An 18,837-nucleotide genomic window follows, 5' to 3' on the forward strand; every position below is an offset into this window, starting at 1 on the left:
TAGATATTTTGGACTATGTAAAGTTTTGCTTATTTTTCCGTTTTAATTATTTTATTAATCTAATTTGGTTTTAATTATTTTAATAAATTTTGGAGGCTAGGCCTCGGTTTTTCAAGAGCGGCATTGCAAAAAAAAAATTTGGCAAATAATTGGGTTTTACCGGCTTAATTAATTGGATTAATTGAGTTGGATGCGGAATTTAGAGGGAGCTTCAAATATTAATTGCGCTTATTTACATAATCTGTTAAAACAACTTTGACTAGTTTTAATTTGGCGTGTTAATTGGATTAACCACGTAGATTAGTTACTAGTGCGTGAGCGTGTTTAATGCATTATTACTTGTTTATTGTTGTAAAATGCATGGGTCATTCACATATAGTGAATGGATGAATGGAATGAATATTCTCTCACAGGTTTATAAAAATGGCAACTAGTAGGACCCGATTAGGATAGAAAATACGGACTGCGTGCCGTGATGTTTTGTAAATCTAAATACGGTCTGCGTATCGTTGAGTATTTTTGTACCTTAATATTTAGATTAATCCTAATCGTAGTTACTAGTATTGCATAATTATGGTAAAGTCTTGAAGATGGAGATTCTTGGAAGACAAAACCATGAAGTTGCAATAGAAGACGTTTTTGAAGACTTGAAGAATTCAAGGGGTCATGCTAGTTGCCAATATGCATCAAAATGTTTTTGCTTTATATATTCATGATTATTTATATATAAATTATATGTTAGATGCATGTTTAAGGATTTCAAATGTTGTGATGATTAATTAAGTTCACTTAAATCAACCAACATAGAAACTCTAGGTCCCTAAATATTGAGTAAAATTGTCATTCTAAAACAACACTTATCGACCTATTAAGAGTAGTGATGGGCTACGCCAAAGCGAGGCATCACTACCACTCCCTAGACTCATAAGGAATATCGGCTATGCAAGTTGGTTTTGGTTGTACTCAACGATATGAGAGGTGGAGTCCTAACATATCGTGGCAAAGTGAATAAATTGTTAATAGTAGGATTGTTCATCGGTCCAAGACCGAACCGGATCGGACCGACCCAAATTGGACTGAAGACCGAAAATTAGAATTTTAAGAACCTAAGACCGTACCGATTAAGTTAGGACCGAACCCGGACCGGACCGAAAGAATCGGTCCAAAACCTGGACTGGACCGCTTTGGACCGATTCAAGAATTTTCTTAAAAAGAATACTAAATTTTTTATAAAGTTTAGGAAAACACAAAAAAGTATTGGAAAAACTATATTTTTACGTCTTTTTTGTATGTTTAGTGCAAAGAAGCTTATAAAGTTAAAATTTTCTAAGCTTATTAAGAATAATTCTAACCATTATTTAAAGATTCACACATATTTTTAATAAAAAAAAATCGGTCCAGTCCAAAACCGGTTTTTATAGGGTTTCGGACCGGACCGGACCGAAGATCGAAAAAATGAATTTTTAAGACCCGAAGACCATACATTAACTAAATTTTTAAGCATTATTGTCGGCAAAATTAACCAAATTAAACAGAAAACTGATTAATTAGACATTAGGTGATGACTCGACAAATAATCCAAACTGTCGGCCAAGCGACAAGACTAGCGTCACAGTATGGTGGTTGGCGCCAGACAATTTAGTTAATGTCTGGAGCTACACACTATAATGTGGCGCTACAGTTCAGACTTTGGCGCCAATATTGGAGCTTCGGTCTGGGACTGTTTTCGGTATTATTAGTCAACTGGGGTATGCCTAAAGTCGTACTAGGTCAATTCCGATTAAAAAAAAAAGACTTTATTGACTGTAATTAATTAATTAATTAGTTAAATAGGCAAAGTTTTTGAAGTCATTAATTTTAGTTTCAACACAAATCAACAAACGGTTAAGAAAAACATAGAATATATATGCACAACAAATAATGCACAATTAGTCAAGTAGGCACAATATGATGCAATGAGTTCGCAACCTAACCATGGCTCTAGTTCTCTAAAGTTCGGGATATGGTTTAGTCAATAGAGGGTCCATGGTTAATTGTCCGGATTCACCGCGCGGAAGCCTAACCGTGAAGGGTTGGCGCGAGTGGATGAGACACCGCGAGTTTTAGAAAAAACTCACTTCCATGGTTTGGTGAATTCAACATCTCGGATGTGCCCTTTCTTGCCAGGAGCGTTCAATCGGGTAGATGGAACATGAATTCCCAGAGGGTTATGTCCATATGTAGAACACATATGGGTTTCAAAAAAGTGAGAAAAAATTCAATCAGGAAGTAGGATCGAGCAAACAATACGAAAAACCGGTCGAAATTAGAACGCATATTTCTGGCTCGGTATTGGGGGAAATTGGCGCCAGCAAACAGAGACTGGCGCCAACTTTTAACTGTAGCGCCTGGCGCCAATACTGGCGTCTGGCGCTACGGCTAAAAGTTTGGCGCCAAGCTCTGGCCCCTGACGCTACTTCCTACATGCCTCAGCAGCTTTCTGTGCTCGATAAAATCTTCCAGTTTCGCGCGGTGTTATTTTAGTCCTAGTTGTGAAAGACATTTCTCAAATTTCCTACGTGTAAAATCCTATATTTTTGACTCATTACGGATGGTCTTTCCAATGAGAACTTTTTTATGCATATGACAATAATGTTAATCAAAATTACACACATGGAATACTTAAAACTTTTCGAGTCTCATCCACTCATTCTAGATCATTGCCGAAACAAATTCAGGAATTAAAATAGAAATCGTCCCCAGTGGAGTCGCCAAAAACTATAGGGAATAATTTCAAGCCTTAAAAATCCCACTAGCTTGAACCCCACTATGATCATACACTAAAGTACGGTGGCGTCCAAAAGGAAAGAAGATAGAGCAAAAGAGTCGCCAACAAGTTTTTAAGGAACTTGTAAACCGTTCATAGGATGAAGGTTACACCCCTTAAAGATCCAAGAGATCGTCAAATCCATAAGGTCATGAACCAAATAAGGGTTCGGGGATGAAGGTACAAATCCAACCTAAAAGAGATTGAACCTGCCCTAATGATAGGCTTCAACTTTATTCTGATCGTATTCATGTGCGCTTCTTGACTAACATGCAATCAATAGGATAACCCTAAACCTGTTTATCTATGTTGGTTGAATATTAATGCACAAATAAATCTATTATTGGCGATCACTTGAATTATAATCATATTAACCCTAACAAGATTATTAAATATCTTATTAAGCATGATTACAAGTACCAATTCCCTTTAAACATGCATCAAAGGTGTGATCAAGCAATAAAGAATAAACATCAAGCAACATAATCAATAATAATCATGAAGAATAATAATAATCATAATCATCATAAATAAAATAATCATCATCAAAATAATAATAAATTATAACAATTATAATCATAATCATGTTCATGTTAATATGAAAGCATAATAATAGCAAGATCCTAGGCATGATACTAACAAGATTAATAACAAACCCTAGCATGTCACTAAGCGATAAAAATCAAATCTTTAACCCTAACATGATACTAACAATCATAAATATTAGGAAGAGAACAAAAGACATCATAACAATCATATTTAATATTAAAAATACCCTAGACATGATACTAGGAATATCATAATAATATAAACATGATATCTACATCATAATATCAATAAATCAATTAAAGAACTTACTTGGATGCCTCGTACCTCTTTCTAATTACAAAATACACACGTTAGTAACTTCAAGGAAAATAATAATCAAACAATCAAATTAAATAATTGAAATAGAGATTTGGGACCAAACCCTTAGAAATTAAAACCTTTCACGTCTAGGGCGAAGGCAACTTCGAATATGGCTAGGTGTGTCTAAGTCTTGTGAATGCGGAATTTTGTATGAAAAAACAAGAAAGAAAGAATGCTAAAGAATTAATGTTTGTTGAGAATTGATGAATGAAAGATGTAGATGATAAATGAATTGTAGATGAAAGCTAATTAAAACTAATTGTTGATGAGAATTCGTGAATGAAAACGGAGTTTTTAATACGATATTTATAGAAAAAATCAGCCAAAAAAGATAATTTAACAAAACAGACTCCGAAGATCGCAAAACAAGATTGGCGCCAACCCTGGCTAGCTGGCGCCAGGCACCAGTGGCTAGCGCCTGGCGCCAAGCCTGGTTCCAGGAGCCAAGGCCTTGGGTTGGACGCCAAACTGAATTTCAACGCGTTTTTGAAAATCTGATAAATTTCCCGTACTGGAAGATAAAATAATATAATTTCTTCGAAAAATGCTATTTGATCTTGATTAAAACTCTGAAAAGTCAACAAAGTCAACTTATCAATGCTAATTGAATTAGGAATGAAAAGAACCTTCTAGAAGATTCTAGAAGCCTAAAACCATTCCTAATTGCATTAGGAATGATAAATCATATTAGGCCCTCCCCTAGATCATTGGGCCGTACATAAAGCTCAAACTGGGCCCAGTTTAGTAAATTGGCCATAACTTCCTCAATATTCATCGGAATTGGGCTTATAATATATCGTTGGAAAGGTCTTTGCAATCCCCATCCAACTACACCACTATTGGACCCATATCATGGACCAACCAAACTGGATTAGCTGTTTTCTTAAAAAAAAGTTTTCCAAAACAGAAAGGAGAGAAAAGAAATTAAAACTTTCCGCAACACTAGACCTTTCCACACTTTCGTTTCATTCGATTATGATTCGACGTGAAAGGTACTCATCACTGGGTTTGGTTTTGGGGAGACACAAATGGGTGTCTACAGAAGCCCCCACTTTGAATGAGTTTGGAGAAACGCAAGTTTCGAAAACAAAAGTCAAAGTATCGATAGGGACGGAGAATGATTCAGAACGTTCTGCGATCCTAAATCAATCTTATAACGCCGATACCTACCAAACTAGCGTTAGTTAAACAGATAAAAGAGTTCAGAAACGCGTATCTTGCACCGTCGAGCACACGTCTCTGAAAGTAACCGATTGTTGCTGCTTTACTGTTTTGATGACCTCCTGCAAGCTAGAGAATGCCATCTCTCTTGAAAACCGCTACGCTCGTAACTACATCCAAATTAGAAAATTACTTCGCCTGAAACTATCCTCCACCGCAATGATAATATTCCACATCCTAGGGGATACTATCAAAGATTATTTCTCTCGAAACAATCCTCATCCGCATTGATAATATTCCGCGTCCAAGGAAATACTATCGAAGACTGCTTCTCTTGAAAAAATCCTCAGTTGTTTGTGACAACTCTCCATAATCCAGGGAACGCCACCTTGTTGTTTCGATGTTCACCCGTCTCTGAACAAAGAGCTTCTTTTTGATATGATCTTCTGAATGATGTGTCCACGCGTCTCTGAACAAAGAGCTTGATAATAGGATGCCCACGCGTCTCTGAGCAAAAGAGCTTGTAGGAAATTTCCACGCGTCTCTAAACAAAAGAGCTTGAAAATAGGAAATGTCCACGCATCTCTTAACAAAAGAGCTTGATAATAGGATGCCCACGCGTATCTGAGCAAAAGAGCTTGTAGGAAATGTCCACGCGTCTCTGAACAAAAGAGCTTGAAAATAGGAAATGTCCACGCGTCTCTGAACAAAAGCGCTTGAATGAAATGTCCACGCGTCTCTGGAGCAAAAGAGCTTGAATGAAATGTCCACGCGTCTCTGGAGCAAAAGAGCTTGAATGAAATGTCCACGCGTCTCTGAACAAAAGATCTTTGATGATATGCCTACGCGTCTCTAGAGCAAAAGAGCTTCTGATGGAAATGTTCACGCGTCTCTGAACAATAGAGCTTCGGTGCTTGATTGTTTGTTGCGATAATGTTCTAAAGAAAAATTTCTGAAGACCAACGTTTGTCGATCTCTAAGGCTTGTTTGAACTTTGCTTTTGCTAAACCCAGTATGTCGGTGTCTCCGTGATTAGGCGCTTTAAGCTAAGTGAGACGATCTTTCATCAGGTCGATCACTTATTGCAATTGTAATAAACTGACTACTTAATCATGTCAATTTGCTTATAGGGGCTAAATGGCGTACCAAGGAACCCAAAATTGTTGTATGAAGTCAAAATCACCTTTCTGAGAGGCTTCGAGCTCTGTCGTTGCTGAAATATTTCTGGCGCCAGGCGCTAGAGTAGGGTCTTCCCTGTTCTGCTGCACCTGTATTTATTTTTGACTATAGAACTTTGCCAATTTCTTTAATCATCTTAGGGTTGACCTAAGGCTTAAAATTATCTTATGGTTGACCTAAGGTTTAATGTTTCTTGATTTATCGACTTGACACGACTCAAGGTATAAACTTGACTCGCTGATTGACTAACTTGAGGTTGACTCGACTCAAAGTGAAATGACACATGTGTTAGACTCATGACCCGTGTGTGCATAGTGTTGATTATGCGACTTGAAAATGCAAAAAAGCAAAAATTTTCCGTCATTTTTGTGGAGGGTACCGACTTTCTCCCGAAAAGGAAAGACGCGAAAAAGAATCGAAAGTTTGAAGATGCATGTTGAATGAGCTTAGTCAAATGTCATTCGATACTATCTCTCAAGGTGCAAGGATTAATCCATCCTAGGCTATCTCAATTGTTGACTCAATGATGAAAGCATTTAGGTAACTTAGGCACGGAGGCTAAGCACTTCATACTTCGTGATGCAATGACAATTGTGAGTGATTTTGACGAAGCATGCTTCAGCGTTAAGATTTCATGACAAAGGGTTCCTAAAGGGAAGTATATTTGGTCATGTATGCGTGATGTGTGTGATAATGACACTAAAGCTAGGCCGCAAGAGCTAAGTGTGTGAAAAAATATATTATTGAAAATAGTCAAATGGTGGTGACTCTTAGGCTATGTAAGCTAATGATGTAGGGATCAAGCCCCCAAGTCTAGCTCTAAGTGAATAGGGATGAGCATTGGAGATCTCTAGATATGATCATGGTGTAAGTGTGTGAATGTGAATGTGAATGCATGTTTATTACGGCCGCACCTCGATGTGAGGTTGCCTACGTATCCGTTAGAAATCAGGCCGAACGTAGCTCTAGCCAAACCTCGCACAAGTGTGTGTACCTCAAAATGGTCTTTTTAAGGGTTGTAACGTGGTTAGGCTAAAGGTTTAAAGAAGAAGGGGATAAAGGCTCAAGACCCTAGACAAGCCCCCAAGGTGTGCAACCTTGCTTCTAAATCTTTGTATTTTTGTGCTTGAGGTTTTCTACTCTTTTTTAGCTCTTTCTTTTGTTTTAGCATTTATTTCATTTTTATAAGTGTGGGCAATCTCGATCATGCGGTCTATCACTCACTTGGCATTCATGTTTCTCAGGCACGGTACCGAGCACTCGATAAGAGACGCAATCTGAGACGTGTTCTTATCGAAGATATTTTCATATCAAAGACATTGGAACACTTGCCCTTTTGTACACTTTTATTTATTATTTTTTTTTTTTGCTTATTTTTGCTGTTTTGATTTTCTGAAATCACTCAAGCTTTGTTCTTTGAAAATTGCATAAGTTTCACACCATCCCATCCCAAGGTTAGGTAAATGTAGGTTGAAAAAAGAAAGGTTTATCATTAGATGAGGCTCAAAGTGGTTTATGAAGAAAGGATTACATATTCGAAAGGTGAAAGGAGATATGATGTGGCTACAAGGGGTGCCTCAAATCATTGGTATACCTTGTGCTTTATTCGACATGGATTTTTTTTTTTTTTTTGCAATGCAATGTGATGATCATATGCAAGGAAATAAATGCTCATTTTATTAAAAAAGATAAAGAAAAAAATCCTATAAAATTAATCTAAGAGAAAAGAAAAGGTGCCTATGCTAGACTTATTGGGGAAAGGAAAAAATGAAGAAGAAATAGAAAAAGAGGTCACGAAATCTTGTCGTTGAAGCTCGCCTCTTCTCTTGTGTTGTTTCATCATTACCCTCATTTTTTGTTTGTCAATCACATGACTCGAACTCGATTCAACACACATGGATGGAGGAGGTGAAGAAAGATGGAAGAATGTGAAGAAGATTTAGGTGGAGGGATGTGAAGAATTAAGAATAGAATGTACCCCCTCAACTCAAATGACGGAAAAAACCGACTCATGCATGAACCTAAGACATGGTCATGGTGACATATAATCAAAGTGTGTGTTAAGACTAGTGAGTGTAGGTGACATGTTGAGACTTTTGTGTAAGACCATGGGACTTAGTGCCTAAACTCGAACATTGATTCAATTAAGTATTATTGTCGGCAAAATTAACCGAATTAAACAGAAAACTGATTAATTACACATTAGGTGATGACTCGACAAATAATCTGAACTGTAGGCCAAGCGACAGGACTGGCGTCACAGTATGGTGGTTAGCGCCAGACAATTTAGTTATTGTCTGGCTCTACACACTATATTGTGGCGCTACTATTCAGACTTTGGCGCCAATATTGGAGCTTCGGTCTGGGACTGTTTTCGGTATTATTAGTCAACTGGAGTATGCCTAAAGTCGTACTAGGTCAATTCTAATTAAAAAAAAAAGACTTTATTGACTCAAATTAATTAATTAATTAATTAATTAATTAAATAGGAAAAGTTTTTGAAGTCATTAATTTTAGTTTCAACACAAATCAACAAACGGTTAAGAGAAACATAGAATATATATGCACAACAAATAATGCACAATTAGTCAAGTAGGCACAATATGATGCAATGAGTTCGCAACCTAACCATGGCTCTAGTTCTCTAAAGTTCGGGATATGGTTTAGTCAATAGAGGGTCCATGGTTAATTGTCCGGATGCACCGCGCGGAAGCCTAACCGTGAAGGGTTGGCGCGAGTGGATGAGACACCGCGAGTTTTAGAAAAAACTCACTTCCATGGTTTGGTGAATTCAACATCTCGGATGTACCCTTTCTTGCCAGGAGCGTTCAATCGGGTAGATGGAGCATGAATTCCCAGAGGGTTATGTCCATATGTAGAACACATATGGGTTTCAGAAAAGTGAGAAAAAATTCAATCAGGAAGTAGGATCGAGCAAACAATACGAAAAACCGGTCGAAATTAGAACGCATATTTCTTGCTCGGTATTGGGGGAAATTGGCGCCAGCAAACAGAGACTGGCGCCAACTTTTAACTGTAGCGCCTGGCGCCAATACTGGCGTCTGGCGCTACGGCTAAAAGTTTGGCGCCAAGCTCTGGCCCCTGACGCTACTTCCTACATGCCTCAGCAGCTTTCTGTGCTCGATAAAATCTTCCAGTTTCGCGCGGTGTTATTTCAGTCCTAGTTGTGAAAGACATTTCTCAAATTTCCTACGTGTAAAATCCTATATTTTTGACTCATTACGGATGGTCTTTCCAATGAGAACTTTTTTATGCATATGACAATAATGTTAATCAAAATTACGCACATGGAATACTTAAAACTTTTCGAGTCTCATCCACTCATTCTAGATCATTGCCGAAACAAATTCAGGAATTAAAATAGAAATCGTCCCCAGTGGAGTCGCCAAAAACTATAGGGAATAGTTTCAAGCCTTAAAAATCCCACTAGCTTGAACCCCACTATGATCATACACTAAAGTACGGTGGCGTCCAAAAGGGAAGAAGATAGAGCAAAAGAGTCGCCAACAAGTTTTTAAGGAACTTGTAAACCGTTCATAGGGTGAAGGTTACACCCCTTAACGATCCAAGAGATCGTCAACTCCATAAGGTCATGAACCAAATAAGGGTTCGGGGATGAAGGTACAAATCTAACCTAAAAGAGATTAAACCTGCCCTAATGATAGGCCTCAACTTTATTCTGATCGTATTCATGTGCGCTTCTTGACTAACATGCAATCAATAGGATAACCCTAAACCTGTTTATCTATGTTGGTTGAATATTAATGCACAAATAAATCTATTATTGGCGATCACTTGAATTATAATCATATTAACCCTAACAAGATTATTAATTATCTTATTAAGCATGATTACAAGTACTAATTCCCTTTAAACATGCATCAAAGGTGTGATCAAGCAATAAAGAATAAACATCAAGCAACATAATCAATAATAATCATGAAGAATAATAATAATCATAATCATCATAAATAAAATAATCATCATCAAAATAATAATAAATTATAACAATTATAATCATAATCATGTTCATGTTAATATGAAAGCATAATAATAGCAAGATCCTAGGCATGATACTAACAAGATTAATAACAAACCCTAGCATGTCACTAAGCGATAAAAATCAAATCTTTAACCCTAACATGATACTAACAATCATAAATATTAGGAAGAGAACAAAAGGCATCATAACAATCATATTTAATATTAGAAATACCCTAGACATGATACTAGGAATATCATAATAATATAAACATGATATCTACATCATAATATCAATAAATAAATTAAAGAACTTACTTGGATGCCTCGTACCTCTTTCTAATTACAAAATACACACGTTAGTAACTTCAAGGAAAATAATAATCAAACAATCAAATTAAATAATTGAAATAGAGATTTGGGACCAAACCCTTAGAAATTAAAACCTTTCACGTCTAGGGCGAAGGCAACTTCGAATATGGCTAGGTGTGTCTAAGTCTTGTGAATGCGGAATTTTGTATGAAAAAGCAAGAAAGAAAGAATGCTAAAGAATTAATGTTTGTTGAGAATTGATGAATGAAAGATGTAGATGATAAATGAATTGTAGATGAAAGCTAATTAAAACTAATTGTTGATGAGAATTCGTGAATGAAAACGGAGTTTTTAATACGATATTTATAGAAAAAATCAGCCAAAAAAGATAATTTAACAAAACAGACTCCGAAGATCGCAAAACAAGATTGGCGCCAACCCTGGCTAGCTGGCGCCAGGCACCAGTGGCTAGCGCCTGGCGCCAAGCCTGGTTCCAGACGCCAAGGCCTTGGGTTGGACGCCAAACTGAATTTCAACGCGTTTTCGAAAATCTGATAAATTTCCCGTACTGGAAGATAAAATAATATAATTTATTCGAAAAATGCTATTTGATCTTGATTAAAACTCTGAAAAGTCAACAAAGTCAACTTATCAATGCTAATTGAATTAGGAATGAAAAGAACCTTCTAGAAGATTCTAGAAGCCTAAAACCATTCCTAATTGCATTAGGAATGATAAATCATATTAGGCCCTCCCCTAGATCATTAGGCCGTACATAAAGCTCAAACTGGGCCCAGTTTAGTAAATTGGCCATAACTTCCTCAATATTCATCGGAATTGGGCTTGTAATATATCGTTGGAAAGGTCTTTGCAATCCCCATCCAACTACACCACTATTGGACCCATATCATGGACCAACCAAACTGGATTGGCTGTTTTCTTAAAAAAAAGTTTTCCAAAACAGAAAGGAGAGAAAAGAAATTAAAACTTTCCGCAACACTAGACCTTTCCACACTTTCGTTTCATTCGATTATGATTCGACGTGAAAGGTACTCATCACTGGGTTTGGTTTTGGGGAGACACAAATGGGTGTCTACAGAAGCCCCAACTTTGACTGAGTTTGGAGAAACGCAAGTTTCGAAAACAAAAGTCAAAGTATCGATAGGGACGGAGAATGATTCAGAACGTTCTGCGATCCTAAATCAATCTTACAACGCTGATACCTACAAAACTAGCGTCAGTTAAACAGATAAAAGAGTTAAGAAACTCGTATCTTGCACCGTCGAGCACACGTCTCTGAAAGTAACCGATTGTTGCTGCTTTACTGTTTTGATGACCTCCTGCAAGCTAGAGAATGCCATCTCTCTTGAAAACCGCTACGCTCGTAACTGCATCCAAATTAGAAAATTGCTTCGCCTGAAACTATCCTCCTCCGCAATGATAATATTCCACATCCTAAGGGATACTATCAAAGATTATTTCTCTCGAAACAATCCTCGTCCGCATTGATAATATTCCGCGTCCAAGGAAATACTATCGAAGACTGCTTCTCTTGAAAAAATCCTCAGTTGTTTGTGACAACTCTCCATAATCCAGGGAACGCCACCTTGTTGTTTCGATGTTCACTCGTCTCTGAACAAAGAGCTTCTTTTTGATATGATCTTCTGAATGATGTGTCCACGCGTCTCTGAACGAAGAGCTTGATAATAGGATGCCCACGCGTCTCTGAGCAAAAGAGCTTGTAAGAAATGTCCACGCGTCTCTAAACAAAAGAGCTTGAAAATAGGAAATGTCCACGCATCTCTTAACAAAACAGCTTGATAATAGGATGCCCACGCGTATCTGAGCAAAAGAGCTTGTAGGAAATGTCCACGCGTCTCTGAACAAAAGAGCTTGAAAATAGGAAATGTCCACGCGTCTCTGAACAAAAGAGCTTGAATGAAATGTCCACGCGTCTCTGGAGCAAAAGAGCTTAAATGAAATGTCCACGCGTCTCTGGAGCAAAAGAGCTTGAATGAAATGTCCACGCGTCTCTGAACAAAAGATCTTTGATGATATGCCCACGCGTCTCTAGAGCAAAAGAGCTTCTGATGGAAATGTACACACGTCTCTGAACAATAGAGCTTCGGTGCTTGAATGTTTGTTGCGATAATGTTCTAAAGAAAAATTTCTGAAGACCAACGTTTGTCGATCTCTAAGGCTTGTTTGAACTTTTCTTTTGCTAAACCCAGTATGTCGGTGTCTCCGTGATTAGGCGCTTTAAGCTAAGTGAGACGATCTTTCATCAGGTCGACCACTTATTGAAATTGTAATCAAACTGACTACTTAATCATGTCAAATTGTATATAGGGGCTAAATGGCGTACCAAGGAACCCAAAATTGTTGTATGAAGTCAAAATCACCTTTCTGAGAGGCTTCGAGCTCTGTCGTTGCTGAAATATTTTTTGCGCCAGGCGCTAGAGTAGGGTCTTCCCTGTTCTGCTGCACCTTTATTTATTTTTGACTATAGAACTTTGCCAATTTCTTTAATCATCTTAGGGTTGACCTAAGGCTTAAAATTATCTTATGGTTGACCTAAGGTTTAATGTTTCTTGATTTATCGACTTGACACGACTCAAGGTATAAACTTGACTCGCTGATTGATTGACTTGAGGTTGACTCGACTCAAAGTGAAATGACACATGTGTTAGACTCATGACCCGTGTGTGCATAGTGTTGATTATGCGACTTGAATATGCCAAAAAGCAAAAATTTTCCGTCATTTTTGTGGAGGGTACCGACTTTCTCCCGAAAAGGAAAGACGCGAAAAAGAATCGAAAGTTTGAAGATGCATGTTGAATGAGCTTAGTCAAATGTCATTCGATACTATCTCTCAAGGTGCAAGGATTAATCCATCCTAGGCTATCTCAATTGTTGACTCAATGATGAAAGCATTTAGGTAACTTAGTCACGGAGGCTAAGCACTTCATACTTCGTGATGCAATGACAATTGTGAGTGATTTTGACGAAGCATGCTTCAGCGTTAAGATTTCATGACAAAGGGTTCCTAAAGGGAAGTATATTTGGTCATGTATGCGTGATGTGTGTGATAATGACACTAAAGCTAGGCCGCAAGAGCTAAGTGTGTGAAAAAATATATTATTGAAAATAGTCAAATGGTGGTGACTCTTAGGCTAGGTAAGCTAATGATGTAGGGATCAAGCCCCCAAGTCTAGCTCTAAGTGAATAGGGATGAGCATTGGAGATCTCTAGATATGATCATGGTGTAAGTGTGTGAATGTGAATGCATGTTTATTACGGCCGCACCTCGATGTGAGGTTGCCTACGTATCCGTTAGAAATCAGGCCGAACGTAGCTCTAGCCAAACCTCGCACAAGTGTGTGTACCTCAAAATGGTCTTTTTAAGGGTTGTAACGTGGTTAGGCTAAAGGTTTAAAGAAGAAGGGGATAAAGGCTCAAGACCCTAAACAAGCCCCCAAGGTGTGCAACCTTGCTTCTAAATCTTTGTATTTTTATGCTTGAGGTTTTCTACTCTTTTTTAGCTCTTTCTTTTGTTTTAGCATTTATTTCATTTTTATAAGTGTGGGCAATCTCGATCATGCGGTCTATCACTCACTTGGCATTCATGTTTCTCAGGCACGGTACCGAGCACTCGATAAGAGACGCAATCTGAGACGTGTTCTTATCGAAGATATTTTCATATCAAAGACATTGGAACACTTGCCCTTTTGTACACTTTTATTTATTTATTTTTTTTTTTGCTTATTTTTGCTGTTTTGATTTTCTGAAATCACTCAAGCTTTGTTCTTTGAAAATTGCATAAGTTTCACACCATCCCATCCCAAGGTTAGGTAAATGTAGGTTGAAAAAAGAAAGGTTTATCATTAGACGAGGCTCAAAGTGGTTTATGAAGAAAGGATTGCATATTCGAAAGGTGAAAGGAGATATGATGTGGCTACAAGGGGTGCCTCAAATCATTGGTATACCTTGTGCTTTATTCGACATGGATTTTTTTTTTTTTTTGCAATGCAATGTGATGATCATATGCAAGGAAATAAATGCTCATTTTATTAAAAAAGATAAAGAAAAAAATCCTATAAAATTAATCTAAGAGAAAAGAAAAGGTGCCTATGCTAGACTTATTGGGGAAAGGAAAAAATGAAGAAGAAATAGAAAAAGAGGTCACGAAATCTTGTCGTTGAAGCTCGCCTCTTCTCTTGTGTTGTTTCATCATTACCCTCATTTTTTGTTTGTCAATCACATGACTCGAACTCGATTCAACACACATGGATGGAGGAGGTGAAGAAAGATGGAAGAATGTGAAGAAGATTTAGGTGGAGGGATGTGAAGAATTAAGAATAGAATGTACCCCCTCAAGTCAAATGACGGAAAAAACCAACTCATGCATGAACCTAAGACATGGTCATGGTGACATATAATCAAAGTGTGTGTTAAGACTAGTGAGTGTAGGTGACATGTTGAGACTTTTGTGTAAGACCATGGGACTTAGTGCCTAAACTCGAACATTGATTCAATTAAGCATTATTGTCGGCAAAATTAACCGAATTAAACAGAAAACTGATTAATTACACATTAGGTGATGACTCGACAAATAATCCGAACTGTAGGCCAAGCGACAGGACTGGCGTCACAGTATGGTGGTTAGCGCCAGACAATTTAGTTATTGTCTGGCTCTACACACTATATTGTGGCGCTACTATTCAGACTTTGGCGCCAATATTGGAGCTTCGGTCTGGGACTGTTTTCGGTATTATTAGTCAACTGGAGTATGCCTAAAGTCGTACTAGGTCAATTCTGATTAAAAAAAAAGACTTTATTGACTCAAATTAATTAATTAATTAATTAATTAAATAGGAAAAGTTTTTGAAGTCATTAATTTTAGTTTCAACACAAATCAACAAACGGTTAAGAGAAACATAGAATATATATGCACAACAAATAATGCACAATTAGTCAAGTAGGCACAATATGATGCAATGAGTTCGCAACCTAACCATGGCTCTAGTTCTCTAAAGTTCGGGATATGGTTTAGTCAATAGAGGGTCCACGGTTAATTGTCCGGATGCACCGCGCGGAAGCCTAACCGTGAAGGGTTGGCGCGAGTGGATGAGACACCGCGAGTTTTAGAAAAAACTCACTTCCATGGTTTGGTGAATTCAACATCTCGGATGTACCCTTTCTTGCCAGGAGCGTTCAATCGGGTAGATGGAGCATGAATTCCCAGAGGGTTATGTCCATATGTAGAACACATATGGGTTTCAGAAAAGTGAGAAAAAATTCAATCAGGAAGTAGGATCGAGCAAACAATACGAAAAAACCGGTCGAAATTAGAACGCATATTTCTGGCTCGGTATTGGGGGAAATTGGCGCCAGCAAACAGAGACTGGCGCCAACTTTTAACTGTAGCGCCTGGCGCCAATACTGGCGTCTGGCGCTAAGGCTAAAAGTTTGGCGCCAAGCTCTGGCCCCTGACGCTACTTCCTACATGCCTCAGCAGCTTTCTGTGCTCGATAAAATCTTCCAGTTTCGCGCGGTGTTATTTCAGTCCTAGTTGTGAAAGACATTTCTCAAATTTCCTACGTGTAAAATCCTATATTTTTGACTCATTACGGATGGTCTTTCCAATGAGAACTTTTTTATGCATATGACAATAATGTTAATCAAAATTACGCACATGGAATACTTAAAACTTTTCGAGTCTCATCCACTCATTCTAGATCATTGCCGAAACAAATTCAGGAATTAAAATAGAAATCGTCCCCAGTGGAGTCGCCAAAAACTATAGGGAATAGTTTCAAGCCTTAAAAATCCCACTAGCTTGAACCCCACTATGATCATACACTAAAGTACGGTGGCGTCCAAAAGGGAAGAAGATAGAGCAAAAGAGTCGCCAACAAGTTTTTAAGGAACTTGTAAACCGTTCATAGGGTGAAGGTTACACCCCTTAACGATCCAAGAGATCGTCAACTCCATAAGGTCATGAACCAAATAAGCGTTCGGGGATGAAGGTACAAATCTAACCTAAAAGAGATTAAACCTGCCCTAATGATAGGCCTCAACTTTATTCTGATCGTATTCATGTGCGCTTCTTGACTAACATGCAATCAATAGGATAACCCTAAACCTGTTTATCTATGTTGGTTGAATATTAATGCACAAATAAATCTATTATTGGCGATCACTTGAATTATAATCATATTAACCCTAACAAGATTATTAATTATCTTATTAAGCATGATTACAAGTACTAATTCCCTTTAAACATGCATCAAAGGTGTGATCAAGCAATAAAGAATAAACATCAAGCAACATAATCAATAATAATCATGAAGAATAATAATAATCATAATCATCATAAATAAAATAATCATCATCAAAATAATAATAAATTATAACAATTATAATCATAATCATGTTCATGTTAATATGAAAGCATAATAATAGCAAGATCCTAGGCATGATACTAACAAGATTAATAACAAACCCTAGCATGTCACTAAGCGATAAAAATCTACCCTAACATGATACTAACAATCATAAATATTAGGAAGAGAACAAAAGGCATCATAACAATCATATTTAATATTAGAAATACCCTAGACATGATACTAGGAATATCATAATAATATAAACATGATATCTACATCATAATATCAATAAATAAATTAAAGAACTTACTTGGATGCCTCGTACCTCTTTCTAATTACAAAATACACACGTTAGTAACTTCAAGGAAAATAATAATCAAACAATCAAATTAAATAATTGAAATAGAGATTTGGGACCAAACCCTCAGAAATTAAAACTTTTCACGTCTAGGGCGAAGGCAACTTCGAATATGGCTAGGTGTGTCTAAGTCTTGTGAATGCGGAATTTTGTATGAAAAGCAAGAAAGAAAGAATGCTAAAGAATTAATGTTTGTTGAGAATTGATGAATGAAAGATGTAGATGATAAATGAATTGTAGATGAAAGCTAATTAAAACTAATTGTTGATGAGAATTCGTGAATGAAAACGGAGTTTTTAATACGATATTTATAGAAAAAATCAGCCAAAAAAGATAATTTAACAAAACAGAGTCTGAAGATCGCAAAACAAGATTGGCGCCAACCCTGGCTAGCTGGCGCCAGGCACCAGTGGCTAGCGCCTGGCGCCAAGGCTGGTTCCAGGCGCCAAGGCCTGGGGTTGGACGCCAAACTGAATTTCAACGCGTTTTCGAAAATCTGATAAATTTTCCGTACTGGAAGATAAAATAATATAATTTCTTCGAAGAATGCTATTTGATCTTGATTAAAACTCTGAAAAGTCAACAAAGTCAACTTATCAATGCTAATTGAATTAGGAATGAAAAGAACCTTCTAGAAGATTCTAGAAGACTAAAACCATTCCTAATTGCATTAGGAATGATAAATCATATTAGGCCCTCCCCTAGATCATTGGGCCGTACATAAAGCTCAAACTGGGCCCAGTTTAGTAAATTGGCCATAACTTCCTCAATATTCATCGGAATTGGGCTTATAATATATCGTTGGAAAGGTCTTTGCAATCCCCATCCAACTACACCACTATTGGACCCATATCATGGACCAACCAAACTGGATTGGCTGTTTTTTAAAAAAAAAGTTTTCCAAAACAGAAAGGAGAGAAAAGAAATTAAAACTTTCTGTAACACTAGACCTTTCCACACTTTCGTTTCATTTCATTATGATTCGACGTGAAAGGTACTCATCAATGGGTTTGGTTTTGGGGAGACACAAATGGGTGTCTACAGAAGCCCCCACTTTGACTGAGTTTGGAGAAACGCAAGTTTCGAAAACAAAAGTCAAAGTATCGATAGGGACGGAGAATGATTCAGAACGTTCTGCGATCATAAATCAATCTTATAATGCCGATACCTGCAAAACTAGCGTTAGTTAAACAGATAAAAGAGTTAAGAAACGCGTATCTTGCACCGTCGAGCACACGTCTCTGAAAGTAACCGATTGTTGCTGCTTTACTGATTTGATGACCTCCTGCAATCTAGAGAATGCCATCTCTCTTGAAAACCGCTACGCTCGTAACTGCATCCAAATTAGAAAATTGCTTCGCCTGAAACTATCCTCCCCCGCAATGATAATATTCCACATCCTAGGGGATACTATCAAAGATTATTTCTCTCGAAACAATCCTCATCTGCATTGATAATATTCCGCGTCCAAGGGAATACTATCGAAGACTGCTTCTCTTGAAAAAATCCGCAGTTGTTTGTGACAACTCTCCATAATCCAGGGAACGCCACCTTGTTGTTTCGATGTTCACTCGTCTCTGAACAAAGAGCTTCTTTTTGATATGATCTTCTGAATGATGTGTCCACGCGTCTCTGAACGAAGAGCTTGATAATAGGATGCCCACGCGTCTCTGAGAAAAAGAGCTTGTAGGAAATGTCCACGCGTCTCTGAACAAAAGAGT

The sequence above is a fragment of the Chenopodium quinoa genome, unplaced genomic scaffold (assembly GCF_001683475.1).
Source record: "Chenopodium quinoa cultivar QQ74 unplaced genomic scaffold, ASM168347v1, whole genome shotgun sequence".
Lineage (NCBI taxonomy): Eukaryota > Viridiplantae > Streptophyta > Magnoliopsida > Caryophyllales > Amaranthaceae > Chenopodium > Chenopodium quinoa.